Here is a 16,292-nt window from a genome sequence, read left to right on the forward strand (position 1 = left end):
CGTGGGCACTTAGTCGTTTTTTCAGAGAGGCGACACTTAGTCGTTTTTTCAGAGGCGACACTTAGTCGTTTTTTCGAAAGTTGACACTTAGCCGTTTTTTCGAAAGTCGACACTTAGCCGTTTTTTTGGAAAGTTGACACTTAGTCGTTTTTTCGAAAGTTGACACTTAGTCGTTTTTTCGCCACAATTGGCTCTGAGCTCCAGGGGGAGAGCCTGGTTTTGCCTTATTTCAGGCCGGCTGGGGAACCGGCGCGGGTCGGATGCACGAGCCCGGCAGAGCCGTGGGCACTTAGAAAATTTTCGCCGATTAAGCTGGGACCTCCAGGCGGAGACCGGCATTCCTCGTCCTCGGGGTTCGACCCAGGAACCGGCGCTGGGCAGACGCCGTAGCCACGCAGAGCCGTGGGCACTTAGAAAATATTCGCCAAGTTGGCTCTGAGCTCCAGGCGGAGAGGCTGGTTTTGCCTTATATCAGGCCGGCTGGGGAACCGGCGCGGGTCGGATGCACGAGCCCGCAGAGCCGTGGGCACTTTGCCATTTTCTCAGAGTCGACACTTAGTCGTTTTTTCAGAGAGGCGACACTCTGTCGTTTTTTCGAAAGTTGACACTTTGCCGTTTTTTCAGAGAGGCGACACTTAGCCGTTTTTTCAGAGATGTGACACTTAGCCGTTTTTTCAGAGATGTGACACTTAGCCGTTTTTTCAGAGATGTGACACTTTGCCGTTTTTTCGAAAGTTGACACTTAGCCGTTTTTTCGAAAGTCGACACTTAGCCGTTTTTTCAGAGATGTGACACTTTGCCGTTTTTTCGAAAGTTGACACTTAGCCGTTTTTTCGAAAGTTGACACTTAGTCGTTTTTTCACAGATGTGACACTTAGAAACTTTTTGCCAAGTTGGCTGTGAGCTCCAGGAGGAGACCGTTATTTTTCGTCATTCGAGGCCGACTGCGGAACCGGCGCTGGGCGGACGCCAAAGCTCGGCAGGGCCGTGGGCACTTAGAAACTTTTTGCCAAGTTGGCTGTGAGCTCCAGGAGGAGACCGTTATTTTTCGTCATTCGAGGCCGACTGCGGAACCGGCGCTGGGCGGACGCCAAAGCTCGGCAGGGCCGTGGGCACTTAGAAACTTTTTGCCAAGTTGGCTGTGAGCTCCAGGAGGAGACCGTCATTTTTCGTCATTCGAGGCCGACTGCGGAACCGGCGCTGAGCGGACGCCAAAGCTCGGCAGGGCCGTGGGCACTTAGAAACTTTTTGCCAAGTTGGCTGTGAGCTCCAGGAGGAGACCGTTATTTTTCGTCATTCGAGGCCGACTGCGGAACCGGCGCTGGGCGGACGCCAAAGCTCGGCAGGGCCGTGGGCACTTAGAAACTTTTTGCCAAGTTGGCTGTGAGCTCCAGGAGGAGACCGTTATTTTTCGTCATTCGAGGCCGACTGCGGAACCGGCGCTGGGCGGACGCCAAAGCTCGGCAGGGCCGTGGGCACTTAGAAACTTTTTGCCAAGTTGGCTGTGAGCTCCAGGAGGAGACCGTTATTTTTCGTCATTCGAGGCCGACTGCGGAACCGGCGCTGGGCGGACGCCAAAGCTCGGCAGGGCCGTGGGCACTTAGAAACTTTTTGCCAAGTTGGCTGTGAGCTCCAGGAGGAGACCGTCATTTTTCGTCATTCGAGGCCGACTGCGGCACCGGCGCTGAGCGGACGCCAAAGCTCGGCAGGGCCGTGGGCACTTAGAAACTTTTTGCCAAGTTGGCTGTGAGCTCCAGGAGGAGACCGTTATTTTTCGTCATTCGAGGCCGACTGCGGAACCGGCGCTGGGCGGACGCCAAAGCTCGGCAGGGCCGTGGGCACTTAGAAACTTTTTGCCAAGTTGGCTGTGAGCTCCAGGAGGAGACCGTCATTTTTCGTCATTCGAGGCCGACTGCGGAACCGGCGCTGAGCGGACGCCAAAGCTCGGCAGGGCCGTGGGCACTTAGAAACTTTTTGCCAAGTTGGCTGTGAGCTCCAGGAGGAGACCGTTATTTTTCGTCATTCGAGGCCGACTGCGGAACCGGCGCTGGGCGGACGCCAAAGCTCGGCAGGGCCGTGGGCACTTAGAAACTTTTTGCCAAGTTGGCTGTGAGCTCCAGGAGGAGACCGTTATTTTTCGTCATTCGAGGCCGACTGCGGAACCGGCGCTGGGCGGACGCCAAAGCTCGGCAGGGCCGTGGGCACTTAGAAACTTTTTGCCAAGTTGGCTGTGAGCTCCAGGAGGAGACCGTTATTTTTCGTCATTCGAGGCCGACTGCGGAACCGGCGCTGGGCGGACGCCAAAGCTCGGCAGGGCCGTGGGCACTTAGAAACTTTTTGCCAAGTTGGCTGTGAGCTCCAGGAGGAGACCGTCATTTTTCGTCATTCGAGGCCGACTGCGGCACCGGCGCTGAGCGGACGCCAAAGCTCGGCAGGGCCGTGGGCACTTAGAAACTTTTTGCCAAGTTGGCTGTGAGCTCCAGGAGGAGACCGTTATTTTTCGTCATTCGAGGCCGACTGCGGAACCGGCGCTGGGCGGACGCCAAAGCTCGGCAGGGCCGTGGGCACTTAGAAACTTTTTGCCAAGTTGGCTGTGAGCTCCAGGAGGAGACCGTCATTTTTCGTCATTCGAGGCCGACTGCGGAACCGGCGCTGAGCGGACGCCAAAGCTCGGCAGGGCCGTGGGCACTTAGAAACTTTTTGCCAAGTTGGCTGTGAGCTCCAGGAGGAGACCGTTATTTTTCGTCATTCGAGGCCGACTGCGGAACCGGCGCTGGGCGGACGCCAAAGCTCGGCAGGGCCGTGGGCACTTAGAAACTTTTTGCCAAGTTGGCTGTGAGCTCCAGGAGGAGACCGTTATTTTTCGTCATTCGAGGCCGACTGCGGAACCGGCGCTGGGCGGACGCCAAAGCTCGGCAGGGCCGTGGGCACTTAGAAACTTTTTGCCAAGTTGGCTGTGAGCTCCAGGAGGAGACCGTTATTTTTCGTCATTCGAGGCCGACTGCGGAACCGGCGCTGGGCGGACGCCAAAGCTCGGCAGGGCCGTGGGCACTTAGAAACTTTTTGCCAAGTTGGCTGTGAGCTCCAGGAGGAGACCGTCATTTTTCGTCATTCGAGGCCGACTGCGGCACCGGCGCTGAGCGGACGCCAAAGCTCGGCAGGGCCGTGGGCACTTAGAAACTTTTTGCCAAGTTGGCTGTGAGCTCCAGGAGGAGACCGTTATTTTTCGTCATTCGAGGCCGACTGCGGAACCGGCGCTGGGCGGACGCCAAAGCTCGGCAGGGCCGTGGGCACTTAGAAACTTTTTGCCAAGTTGGCTGTGAGCTCCAGGAGGAGACCGTCATTTTTCGTCATTCGAGGCCGACTGCGGAACCGGCGCTGAGCGGACGCCAAAGCTCGGCAGGGCCGTGGGCACTTAGAAACTTTTTGCCAAGTTGGCTGTGAGCTCCAGGAGGAGACCGTTATTTTTCGTCATTCGAGGCCGACTGCGGAACCGGCGCTGGGCGGACGCCAAAGCTCGGCAGGGCCGTGGGCACTTAGAAACTTTTTGCCAAGTTGGCTGTGAGCTCCAGGAGGAGACCGTTATTTTTCGTCATTCGAGGCCGACTGCGGAACCGGCGCTGGGCGGACGCCAAAGCTCGGCAGGGCCGTGGGCACTTAGAAACTTTTTGCCAAGTTGGCTGTGAGCTCCAGGAGGAGACCGTTATTTTTCGTCATTCGAGGCCGACTGCGGAACCGGCGCTGGGCGGACGCCAAAGCTCGGCAGGGCCGTGGGCACTTAGAAACTTTTTGCCAAGTTGGCTGTGAGCTCCAGGAGGAGACCGTCATTTTTCGTCATTCGAGGCCGACTGCTGGCACCGGCGCTGAGCGGACGCCAAAGCTCGGCAGGGCCGTGGGCACTTAGAAACTTTTTGCCAAGTTGGCTGTGAGCTCCAGGAGGAGACCGTTATTTTTCGTCATTCGAGGCCGACTCTGCGGAACCGGCGCTGGGCGGACGCCAAAGCTCGGCAGGGCCGTGGGCACTTAGAAACTTTTTGCCAAGTTGGCTGTGAGCTCCAGGAGGAGACCGTCATTTTTCGTCATTCGAGGCCGACTGCGGCACCGGCGCTGAGCGGACGCCAAAGCTCGGCAGGGCCGTGGGCACTTAGAAAACTTTTTGCCAAGTTGGCTGTGAGCTCCCAGGAGGAGACCGTTATTTTTTCGTCATTCGAGGCCGACTGCGGAACCGGCGCTGGTGCGGACGCCAAAGCTCGGCAGGGCCGTGGGCACTTAGAAACTTTTTGCCAAGTTGGCTGTGAGCTCCAGGAGGAGACCGTCATTTTTCGTCATTCGAGGCCGACTGCGGCACCGGCGCTGAGCGGACGCCAAAGCTCGGCAGGGCCGTGGGCACTTAGAAACTTTTTGCCAAGTTGGCTGTGAGCTCCAGGAGGAGACCGTTATTTTTCGTCATTCGAGGCCGACTGCGGAACCGGCGCTGGGCGGACGCCAAAGCTCGGCATGGGCCGTGGGCACTTAGAAACTTTTTGCCAAGTTGGCTGTGAGCTCCAGGAGGAGACCGTCATTTTTCGTCATTCGAGGCCGACTGCGGCACCGGCGCTGAGCGGACGCCAAAGCTCGGCAGGGCCGTGGGCACTTTGCCACTTTTTCGCCACAATTGGCTGTGAGCTCCAGGAGGAGACCGTTATTTTTTCGTCATTCTAGGCCGGTTGCAGAACCGGCGCGGCTCGGATGCACGAGCCCGCAGAGCCGTGGCACTTAGAAAAATTTCAGAGAGGCGACACTTTGCCATTTTTTCAGAGAGGTGACACTTAGTCGTTTTTTTCGAAAGTTGACACTTAGCCGTTTTTTCGAAAGTTGACACTTAGTCTTTTTTTCGAAAGTTGACACTTAGTCGTTTTTTCGCCAAAGTGCCCACCTCCAGCGCGTGCCACGGCGCTTTCCAGGTCTTCTATCCGACCTTGTGCTGTCGAGGACGGCGTGTCCGACGCCGTGGGGAGACCAGCACCATCTCCTCCATACTCGTAAACGAGGGTGCTTTGAAAACGGGGGGAAAGTCGATGAGTACACTGACCTACTGGGACCATTTCATTGTACTCTGGCGCACCTGAAGACCAAAAAAGGTACTGCACCTTAGCCGGGTACCTCACCCCCTGGTACCTCGAGGTGAGCTCCAGGGAGAGAGGCTGATTTTTTGCTTTTTGAGGCCGACCACCGAACCGGCGCGGGGCGGACTCACAAGCCCCGCAGAGCCGTGGGCACTTAGTCGTTTTTTCGAAAGTTGACACTTAGGTCGTTTTTTCGCCGATTTTGCTGGGACCTCCAGGCGAGGGACCGGCGTTTTTCGTCTTCCGGGTCCGACCCGGGGAACCAGCGCCGAGCGGACACATTCGCTCGCTAGTGCCGTTGGCACTTAGAAAATTTTTCGTTTGTCATGAGCTCCGGGCGGAGACCGGCGTTTTTTCGTCTTCCGGGTCCGACCCGGGAACCAGCGCCGAGCGGACACATTACGCTCGCAAGTGCCGTTGGCACTTAGAAAATTTTTCGTTTGTCATGAGCTCCGGCGGGAGAGCGGCGTTTTTCGTCTTCCGGGTTCGACCCGGGAACCAGCGCCGAGCGGACACATTCGCTCGCTAGTGCCGTTGGCACTTAGAAAATGTTTCGTTTGTCATGAGCTCCGGGCGGAGAGCGGCGTTTTTCGTCTTCCGGGTTCGACCCGGGAACCAGCGCCGAGCGGACACATTCGCTCGCTAGTGCCGTTGGCACTTAGAAAAATTTTTCGTTTGTCATGAGCTCCGGGCGGAGAGCGGCGTTTTTCGTCTTCCGGGTTCGACCCGGGAACCAGCGCCGAGCGGACACATTCGCTCGCTAGTGCCGTTGGCACTTAGAAAATTTTTCGTTTGTCATGAGCTCCGGGCGGAGAAGCGGCGTTTTTCGTCTTCCGGGTTCGACCCGGAACCAGCGCCGAGCGGACACATTCGCTCGCTAGTGCCGTTGGCACTTAGAAAAATTTTTCGTTTGTCATGAGCTCCGGGCGGAGACCGGCATTTTTTCGTCATTCGAGGCCGACGGGGGAACCAGCCGGAGCGGACACGTTTGCTCGAAGAGCCGTTGGCACTTAGAAAAAATTCCGTGTCTCGTGAGCTCCAGGGGGGACAGGCTGGTTTTATTCATCCGTAGCCGACATGGGAACCAGCGCGGAGCGGATTGGTGTTGCGCTGCCATATACCTCATCTCTCTCAAGAGTCCCCCCCTTATACGTGCCGATGGTGTTTTGGGAAAACGGGGGGGTAACTGGATGAGTACACTGACTAGTGGGACCAAGTACACTAATAGCCCCTGGTACCTAAATGGAAGTATAGAGGCCGACTTTCGGGCAAGATCACGCCGGGTTAGGCTTCCAGGACCGCGCTAAGCAATTTTAACGGGTTGCCCGGGTTCTTTTTTGAACCAGCCCGGCTTTTTTTTTTATCCAGCCCGGTTCTTTTTACACTTCAGCTGGAGCTCGGGAGGCGCTTTTTGCACAAGATCACGCCGTGTTAGGCTTCCAGGACCTCAGCTAAGCAATTTTAACGGGTCGCCCGGTTCTTTTTTGATCCAGCCGGTTCTTTTTTTTATCCAGCCTGGTTCTTTTTACACTTCCAGCTGGAGCTCGGGAGCGGCTTTTTGCACAAGAACACGCCGTGTTAGGCTTCCAGGACCTCGGCTAAGCAATTTTAACGGGGTCGCCCGGTTCTTTTTTGATCAGCCCGGTTCTTTTTTTTATCCAGCCTGGTTCTTTTTTACACTTCCAGCTGGAGCTCGGGAGCGGCTTTTTGCACAAGAACACGCCGTGTTAGGCTTCCAGGACCTCGGCTAAGCAATTTTAACGGGTCGCCCGGTTCTTTTTTGATCCAGCCCGGTTCTTTTTTTTATCCAGCCCTGGTTCTTTTTACACTTCCAGCTGGAGCTCGGGAGCGGCTTTTTGCACAAGATCACGCCGTGTTAGGCTTCCAGGACTCGGCTAAGCAATTTTAACGGGTCGCCCGGTTCTTTTTTGATCCAGCCCGGTTCTTTTTTTTATCCAGCCTGGTTCTTTTTACACTTCCAGGCTGGAGCTCGGGAGCGGCTTTTTTGCACAAGATCACGCCGTGTTAGGCTTCCAGGACCTCGGCTAAGCAATTTTAACGGGTCGCCCGGTTCTTTTTTTTTATCCAGCCCGGTTCTTTTTTTATCCAGCCGGTTCTTTTTATCACTTCCAGCTGGAGCTCGGGAGCGCTTTTTGCACAAGATTCACGCCGTGTTAGGCTTCCAGGACCTCGGCTAAGCAATTTTAACGGGTTGCCCGGTTCTTTTTTGAACCAGCCCGGTTCTTTTTTTTATCCAGCCTGGTTCTTTTTACACTTCCAGCTGGAGCTCGGGAGCGGCTTTTTGCACAAGAAACACGCCGTGTTAGGCTTCCAGGACCTCGGCTAAGCAATTTTAACGGGTCGCCCGGTTTCTTTTTTGATCCAGCCCGGTTCTTTTTTTTATCCAGCCTGGTTCTTTTTACACTTCCAGCTGGAGCTCGGGAGCGGCTTTTTGCACAAGAACACGCCGTGTTAGGCTTCCAGGACCTCGGCTAAGCAATTTTAACGGGTTGCCCCGGTTCTTTTTTTGAACCAGCCCGGTTCTTTTTTTTATCCAGCCTGGTTCTTTTTACACTTCCAGCTGGAGCTCGGGAGCGGCTTTTTGCACAAGAACACGCGTGTTAGGCTTCCAGGACCTCGGCTAAGCAATTTTAACGGGTCGCCCGGTTTCTTTTTTGATCCAGCCCGGTTCTTTTTTTTATCCAGCCTGGTTCTTTTTACACTTCCAGCTGGAGCTCGGGAGCGGCTTTTTGCACAAGATCACGCCGTGTTAGGCTTCCAGGACCCTCGGCTAAGCAATTTTAACGGGTCGCCGGTTCTTTTTTTTATCCAGCCCCGGTTCTTTTTTTATCCAGCCCGGTTCTTTTTACACTTCCAGCTGGAGCTCGGGAGGCGGCTTTTTGCACAAGATCAGCCGTGTTAGGCTTCCAGGACCTCGGCTAAGCAATTTTAACGGGTCGCCCGTTCTTTTTTGATCCAGCCCGGTTCATTTTTTTTATCCAGCCTGGTTCTTTTTACACTTCCAGCTGGAGCTCGGGAGCGGCTTTTTGCACAAGAACACGCCCGTGTTAGGCTTCCAGGACCTCGGCTAAGCAATTTTAACGGGTCGCCCGGTCTCTATACCTCCTTTTTTTTATCCAGCCCGGTTCTTTTTTTATCCAGCCCGGGTCTTTTTACACTTCCAGCTGGAGCTCGGGGAGCGGCTTTTTGCACAAGATCACGCCGTGTTAGGCTTCCAGGACCTCGGCTAAGGCCCGGTTCTTTTTTTTATCCAGCCTGGTTCTTTTTACACTTCCAGCTGGAGCTCGGGAGCGGCTTTTTGCACAAGAACACGCCGTGTTAGGCTTCCAGGACCTCGGCTAAGCAATTTTAACGGGTCGCCCGGTTCTTTTTTTTATCCAGCCCGGTTCTTTTTTTATCCAGCCCGGTTCTTTTTACACTTCCAGCTGGAGCTCGGGAGCGGCTTTTTGCACAAGATCACGCCGTGTTAGGCTTCCAGGACCTCGGCTAAGCAATTTTAACGGGTCGCCCGGTTCTTTTTTGATCCAGCCCGGTTCTTTTTTTTATCCAGCCCGGTTCTTTTTACACTTCCAGCTGGAGCTTGGGAGCGGCTTTTTGCACAAGAACACGCCGTGTTAGGCTTCCAGGACCTCGGCTAAGCAATTTTAACGGGTCGCCCGGTTCTTTTTTGATCCAGCCCGGTTCTTTTTTTATCCAGCCCGGTTCTTTTTACACTTCCAGCTGGAGCTCGGGAGCGGCTTTTTGCACAAGATCACGCCGGGTTAGGCTTCCAGGACCTCGGCTAAGCAATTTTAACGGGTCGCCCGGTTCTTTTTTGATCCAGCCCGGTTCTTTTTTTATCCAGCCCGGTTCTTTTTACACTTCCAGCTGGAGCTCGGGAGCGGTTTTTTGCACAAGATCACGCCGTGTTAGGCTTCCAGGACCTCGGCTAAGCAATTTTAACGGGTCGCCCGGTTCTTTTTTGATCCAGCCCGGTTCTTTTTTTTATCCAGCCCGGTTCTTTTCACACTTCCAGCTGGAGCTCGGCAGCGGCTATTTGCACAAGATCACGCCGGGTTAGGCTTCCAGGACCTCGGCTAAGCAATTTTAACGGGTCGCCCGGTTCTTTTTTGATCCAGCCCGGTTCTTTTTTTATCCAGCCCGGTTCTTTTTACACTTCCAGCTGGAGCTCGGAGCGGCTTTTTGCACAAGATCACGCCGTGTTAGGCTTCCAGGACCTCGGCTAAGCAATTTTAACGGGTCGCCCGGTTCTTTTTTGATCCAGCCCGGTTCTTTTTTTATCCAGCCCGGTTCTTTTTACACTTCCAGCTGGAGCTCGGGAGCGGTTTTTTGCACAAGATCACGCCGTGTTAGGCTTCCAGGACCTCGGCTAAGCAATTTTAACGGGCCGCCCGGTTCTTTTTTGATCCAGCCCGGTTCTTTTTTGATCCAGCCCGGTTCTTTTTCCACTTCCAGCTGGAGCTCAGCAGCGGCTTTTTGCACAAGATCACGCCGGGTTAGGCTTCCAGGACCTCGGCTAAGCAATTTTAACGGGTCGCCCGGTTCTTTTTTGATCCAGCCCGGTTCTTTTTTTATCCAGCCCGGTTCTTTTTACACTTCCAGCTGGAGCTCGGGAGCGGTTTTTTGCACAAGATCACGCCGTGTTAGGCTTCCAGGACCTCGGCTAAGCAATTTTAACGGGCCGCCCGGTTCTTTTTTGATCCAGCCCGGTTCTTTTTTGATCCAGCCCGGTTCTTTTTCCACTTCCAGCTGGAGCTCAGCAGCGGCTTTTTGCACAAGATCACGCCGGGTTAGGCTTCCAGGACCTCGGCTAAGCACTTCTAACGGGTCGCCCGGTTCTTTTTTTGAACCAGCCCGGTTCTTTTTACACTTCCAGCTGGAGCTCTCAGCAGCGGCTTTTTGCACAAGATCACGCCGGGTTAGGGTTCCAGGACCTCGGCTAAGCAATTTTAACGGGCCGCCCGGTTCTTTTTTTGATCCAGCCCGGTTCTTTTTACACTTCCAGCTGGAGCTCAGCAGCGGCTTTTTGCACAAGATCACGCCGGGTTAGGCTTCCAGGACCTCGCCTAAGCACTTCTAACGGGCCCTGGTCCACCCCTGCCAGCGCATTTCAAAACTTGGCATTAATTTCGACCTAAGAGACGAAGTCTGATTTTTTTCTACCACTTGGGCGGCCTTTTTGCACCCAGAACACCCGCACCGGCACCATAAATTCGAAGGGTGCCGAGTGCGTCGGCGCAGATTCTGCGACGGAGTGACACTTCCCTCTTGTGGACATTCGGCGGTAGGTGAAATGCGCACTCGGTCTTCTCTTTTCTTTTCCTTCCAGTGAAACTTTGGCAACATTCTGCGAGCTGCTGGCTTCCAGAACCTCGGCCAAGCAGGTGGAGGATTTTTTTCCACTTCCAGCTGGAGGTGAGGAGGGACTTTTTGGGCAAGATCACGCCGACTTAGCAAGCAAGGTGGAAGTGCCAGCATGCTCCGTGGCTGGAAGTGTGGATGTGCCAGCACCCTCCCTGCCTATGGAAGTGTGGAGCTCCAGCACCCTCCCTGCCTATGGAAGTGTGGAGCTCCAGCACCCTCCCTGCCTATGGAAGTGTGGAGCTCCAGCACCCTCCCTGCCTATGGAAGTGTGGAGCTCCAGCACCCTCCCTGCCTATGGAAGTGTGGAGCTCCAGCACCCTCCCTGCCTATGGAAGTGTGGAGCTCCAGCACCCTCCCTGCCTATGGAAGTGTGGAGCTCCAGCACCCTCCCTGCCTATGGAAGTGTGGAGCTCCAGCACCCTCCCTGCCTATGGAAGTGTGGAGCTCCAGCACCCTCCCTGCCTATGGAAGTGTGGAGCTCCAGCACCCTCCCTGCCTATGGAAGTGTGGAGCTCCAGCACCCTCCCTGCCTATGGAAGTGTGGAGCTCCAGCACCCTCCCTGCCTATGGAAGTGTGGAGCTCCAGCACCCTCCCTGCCTATGGAAGTGTGGAGCTCCAGCACCCTCCCTGCCTATGGAAGTGTGGAGCTCCAGCACCCTCCCTGCCTATGGAAGTGTGGAGCTCCAGCACCCTCCCTGCCTATGGAAGTGTGGAGCTCCAGCACCCTCCCTGCCTATGGAAGTGTGGAGCTCCAGCACCCTCCCTGCCTATGGAAGTGTGGAGCTCCAGCACCCTCCCTGCCTATGGAAGTGTGGAGCTCCAGCACCCTCCCTGCCTATGGAAGTGTGGAGCTCCAGCACCCTCCCTGCCTATGGAAGTGTGGAGCTCCAGCACCCTCCCTGCCTATGGAAGTGTGGAGCTCCAGCACCCTCCCTGCCTATGGAAGTGTGGAGCTCCAGCACCCTCCCTGCCTATGGAAGTGTGGAGCTCCAGCACCCTCCCTGCCTATGGAAGTGTGGAGCTCCAGCACCCTCCCTGCCTATGGAAGTGTGGAGCTCCAGCACCCTCCCTGCCTATGGAAGTGTGGAGCTCCAGCACCCTCCCTGCCTATGGAAGTGTGGAGCTCCAGCACCCTCCCTGCCTATGGAAGTGTGGAGCTCCAGCACCCTCCCTGCCTATGGAAGTGTGGAGCTCCAGCACCCTCCCTGCCTATGGAAGTGTGGAGCTCCAGCACCCTCCCTGCCTATGGAAGTGTGGAGCTCCAGCACCCTCCCTGCCTATGGAAGTGTGGAGCTCCAGCACCCTCCCTGCCTATGGAAGTGTGGAGCTCCAGCACCCTCCCTGCCTATGGAAGTGTGGAGCTCCAGCACCCTCCCTGCCTATGGAAGTGTGGAGCTCCAGCACCCTCCCTGCCTATGGAAGTGTGGAGCTCCAGCACCCTCCCTGCCTATGGAAGTGTGGAGCTCCAGCACCCTCCCTGCCTATGGAAGTGTGGAGCTCCAGCACCCTCCCTGCCTATGGAAGTGTGGAGCTCCAGCACCCTCCCTGCCTATGGAAGTGTGGAGCTCCAGCACCCTCCCTGCCTATGGAAGTGTGGAGCTCCAGCACCCTCCCTGCCTATGGAAGTGTGGAGCTCCAGCACCCTCCCTGCCTATGGAAGTGTGGAGCTCCAGCACCCTCCCTGCCTATGGAAGTGTGGAGCTCCAGCACCCTCCCTGCCTATGGAAGTGTGGAGCTCCAGCACCCTCCCTGCCTATGGAAGTGTGGAGCTCCAGCACCCTCCCTGCCTATGGAAGTGTGGAGCTCCAGCACCCTCCCTGCCTATGGAAGTGTGGAGCTCCAGCACCCTCCCTGCCTATGGAAGTGTGGAGCTCCAGCACCCTCCCTGCCTATGGAAGTGTGGAGCTCCAGCACCCTCCCTGCCTATGGAAGTGTGGAGCTCCAGCACCCTCCCTGCCTATGGAAGTGTGGAGCTCCAGCACCCTCCCTGCCTATGGAAGTGTGGAGCTCCAGCACCCTCCCTGCCTATGGAAGTGTGGAGCTCCAGCACCCTCCCTGCCTATGGAAGTGTGGAGCTCCAGCACCCTCCCTGCCTATGGAAGTGTGGAGCTCCAGCACCCTCCCTGCCTATGGAAGTGTGGAGCTCCAGCACCCTCCCTGCCTATGGAAGTGTGGAGCTCCAGCACCCTCCGTGCCTATGGAAGTGTGGAGCTCCAGCACCCTCCCTGCCTATGGAAGTGTGGCGCTCCAGCACCCTCCGTGCCTGGAGCTATGGAAGTATGGAGCTCCAGCACCCTCCGTGCCTATGGAAGTGTGGAGCTCCAGCACCCTCCGTGCCTGGAGCTATGGAAGTGTGGAGCTCCAGCACCCTCCGTGCCTAGGGAAGTGTGGAGCTCCAGCACCCTCCGTGCCTATGGAAGAGCCACCTCCGCGGGCATGCTGCTCAACCACGCCGGCCCAGAGTTCCAGCCGCTCGGCTACACTCTCTCACAAGCCCCGCCTGGAGCTCCCCAGCCCGCCCCTGGTACCTCAACTACCGAGGCCAGCCGCTCGACCAGGCCGGCCCAGAGTTCCAGCCGCTCGGATAAGCTCTGTCACTCTCCCGCTAAGCAGCCACCGGTAACGGGGAAATGTCGCCGCCTTGTGGACACGCCGTTGTAAATGAATGGGCTTTCGCACTTAGTGCAATTTTCGCCAGCTCCGTGGCTGCAAGTATGGAGCTATGGAGCTATGGAGCCACCAGACAGGCTGGAGCTCTGGAGCTATGGAAGTATGGAGCTCTGGAGCTATGGAGCTATGGAGCTATGGAGCTCTGGGGCTATGGAGCTATGGAGCTATGGAGCTCTGGAGCTCTGGTGCTATGGAGCTATGGCGCTCTGGAAGTATGGAGCTATGGAGCTATGGAGCTATGGAGCTATGGAAGTCTGGAGCTATGGAAGTATGGAGCTATGGAAGTATGGAGCTATGGAGCTATGGAGCTATGGAGCTATGGAGCTATGGAGCCACCAGCCAGCACCCTCCGTGGCTGGATCAATGGAAGTGTTTTAGGTACCAGGCAGCCAAAGGGCCGAGGCCTCACGCTCGACCACGCCGGCGCAGAGTTCCAGCCGCTCGGATAAGCTCTGTCACTCACCCGCCGCGCAGCCACCGGTAACGGGGAAATGTCGCCGCCTTGTGGACACGCCGTTGTAAATGAATGGGCTTTCGCACTTAGTGCAATTTTCGCCAACTCTCTGACTGGAGCTATGGAAGTATGGAGCTATGGAGCCACCAGCCACCCAGGCTGGAGCTATGGAGCTCTGGAGCTATGGAGCTCTGGTGCTATGGAAGTATGGAGCTATGGAGCTATGGAAGTATGGCGCTATGGAGCTATGGAGCTCTGGAAGTATGGAGCTATGGAGCTCTGGAGGTATGGAGCTATGGAGCCCTGGAGCCCTGGAGCTATGGAGCCCTGGAGCCCTGGAGCTATGGAGCCCTGGAGCTATGGAGCTATGGAGCCCTGGAGCTATGGAGCCCTGGAGCTATGGAGCTATGGAGCTCTGGTGCTATGGAGCTATGGAGCTCTGGTGCTATGGAGCTATGGAGCTCTGGTGCTATGGAGCTATGGAGCTCTGGTGCTATGGAGCTATGGAGCTCTGGTGCTATGGAGCTCTGGAGCTCTGGTGCTATGGAGCTATGGAGCTCTGGTGCTATGGAGCTCTGGAGCTCTGGTGCTATGGAGCTCTGGAGCTCTGGTGCTATGGAGCTATGGAGCTCTGGTGCTATGGAGCTATGGAGCTCTGGTGCTATGGAGCTATGGAGCTCTGGTGCTATGGAGCTATGGAGCTATGGAGCCACCAGCCAGCACCCTCCGTGGCTGGATCAATGGAAGTGTTTTAGGTACCAGGCAGCCAAAGGGCCGGGGCCTCACGCTCGACCACGCCGGCGCAGAGTTCCAGCCGCTCGGATAAGCTCTGTCACTCACCCGCCGCGCAGCCACCGGTAACGGGGAAATGTCGCCGCCTGGCGGACACGCCGTTGTAAATGAATGGGCTTTCGCACTTAGTGCAATTTTAGCCAACTCCGTGGCTGCAAGTATGGAAGTATGGAGCTATGGAGCCACCAGCCAGCACCCTCCGCGGCTGGAGCTATGGAAGTATGGAGCTATGGAGCTATGGAGCTCTGGAAGTATGGAGCTATGGAGCTCTGGAGGTATGGAGCTATGGAGCCCTGGAGCCCTGGAGCTATGGAGCCCTGGAGCTATGGAGCTATGGAGCCCTGGAGCTATGGAGCCCTGGAGCTATGGAGCTATGGAGCTCTGGTGCTATGGAGCTATGGAGCTCTGGTGCTATGGAGCTATGGAGCTCTGGTGCTATGGAGCTATGGAGCTCTGGTGCTATGGAGCTATGGAGCTCTGGTGCTATGGAGCTATGGAGCTCTGGTGCTATGGAGCTATGGAGCTCTGGTGCTATGGAGCTATGGAGCTCTGGTGCTATGGAGCTATGGAGCTCTGGTGCTATGGAGCTATGGAGCTCTGGTGCTATGGAGCTATGGAGCTATGGAGCTCTGGTGCTATGGAGCTATGGAGCTCTGGTGCTATGGAGCTATGGAGCTCTGGTGCTATGGAGCTATGGAGCTCTGGTGCTATGGAGCTCTGGTGCTATGGAGCTCTGGTGCTATGGAGCTATGGAGCTCTGGTGCTATGGAGCTCTGGAGCTCTGGAGGTATGGAGCTATGGAGCTATGGAGCCACCAGCCAGCACCCTCCGTGGCTGGATCAATGGAAGTGTTTTAGGTACCAGGCAGCCAAAGGGCCGAGGCCTCACGCTCGACCACGCCGGCGCAGAGTTCCAGCCGCTCGGATAAGCTCTGTCACTCACCCGCCGCGCAGCCACCGGTAACGGGGAAATGTCGCCGCCTTGTGGACACGCCGTTGTAAATGAATGGGCTTTCGCACTTAGTGCAATTTTAGCACACTCTCTGACTGGAGCTATGGAAGTATGGAGCTATGGAGCCACCAGCCACCCAGGCTGGAGCTATGGAGCTATGGAGCTCTGGTGCTATGGAGCTATGGAGCTCTGGTGCTATGGAGCTATGGAGCTCTGGTGCTATGGAGCTATGGAGCTCTGGTGCTATGGAGCTATGGAGCTCTGGTGCTATGGAGCTATGGAGCTCTGGTGCTATGGAGCTATGGAGCTCTGGTGCTATGGAGCTCTGGAGCTCTGGAGGTATGGAGCTATGGAGCTATGGAGCCACCAGCCAGCACCCTCCGTGGCTGGATCAATGGAAGTGTTTTAGGTACCAGGCAGCCAAAGGGCCGGGGCCTCACGCTCGACCACGCCGGCGCAGAGTTCCAGCCGCTCGGATAAGCTCTGTCACTCACCCGCCGCGCAGCCACCGGTAACGGGGAAATGTCGCCGCCTGGCGGACACGCCGTTGTAAATGAATGGGCTTTCGCACTTAGTGCAATTTTAGCCAACTCCGTGGCTGCAAGTATGGAAGTATGGAGCTATGGAGCCACCAGCCAGCACCCTCCGCGGCTGGAGCTATGGAAGTATGGAGCTATGGAGCTCTGGGGCTATGGAAGTATGGAGCTCTGGGGCTATGGAGCTCCGGGGCTATGGAGCTCCGGGGCTATGGAGCTCCGGGGCTATGGAGCTCCGGGGCTATGGAGCTCTGGAGCTCCGGGGCTATGGAGCTCCGGGGCTATGGAGCTCCGGGGCTATGGAGCTCTGGAGCTATGGAAGTATGGATGATCCAGCACCCTCCGTGGCTGACCGCTGGTGCTCGGGGCCGGTGAACTCGGCACCCGCCGGAGGCGGG

Source organism: Syngnathus leptorhynchus, unplaced genomic scaffold (genome assembly GCF_054491065.1).
Source record: "Syngnathus leptorhynchus isolate UIUO unplaced genomic scaffold, UIUO_Slep HiC_scaffold_412, whole genome shotgun sequence".
NCBI classification, from domain to species: domain Eukaryota; kingdom Metazoa; phylum Chordata; class Actinopteri; order Syngnathiformes; family Syngnathidae; genus Syngnathus; species Syngnathus leptorhynchus.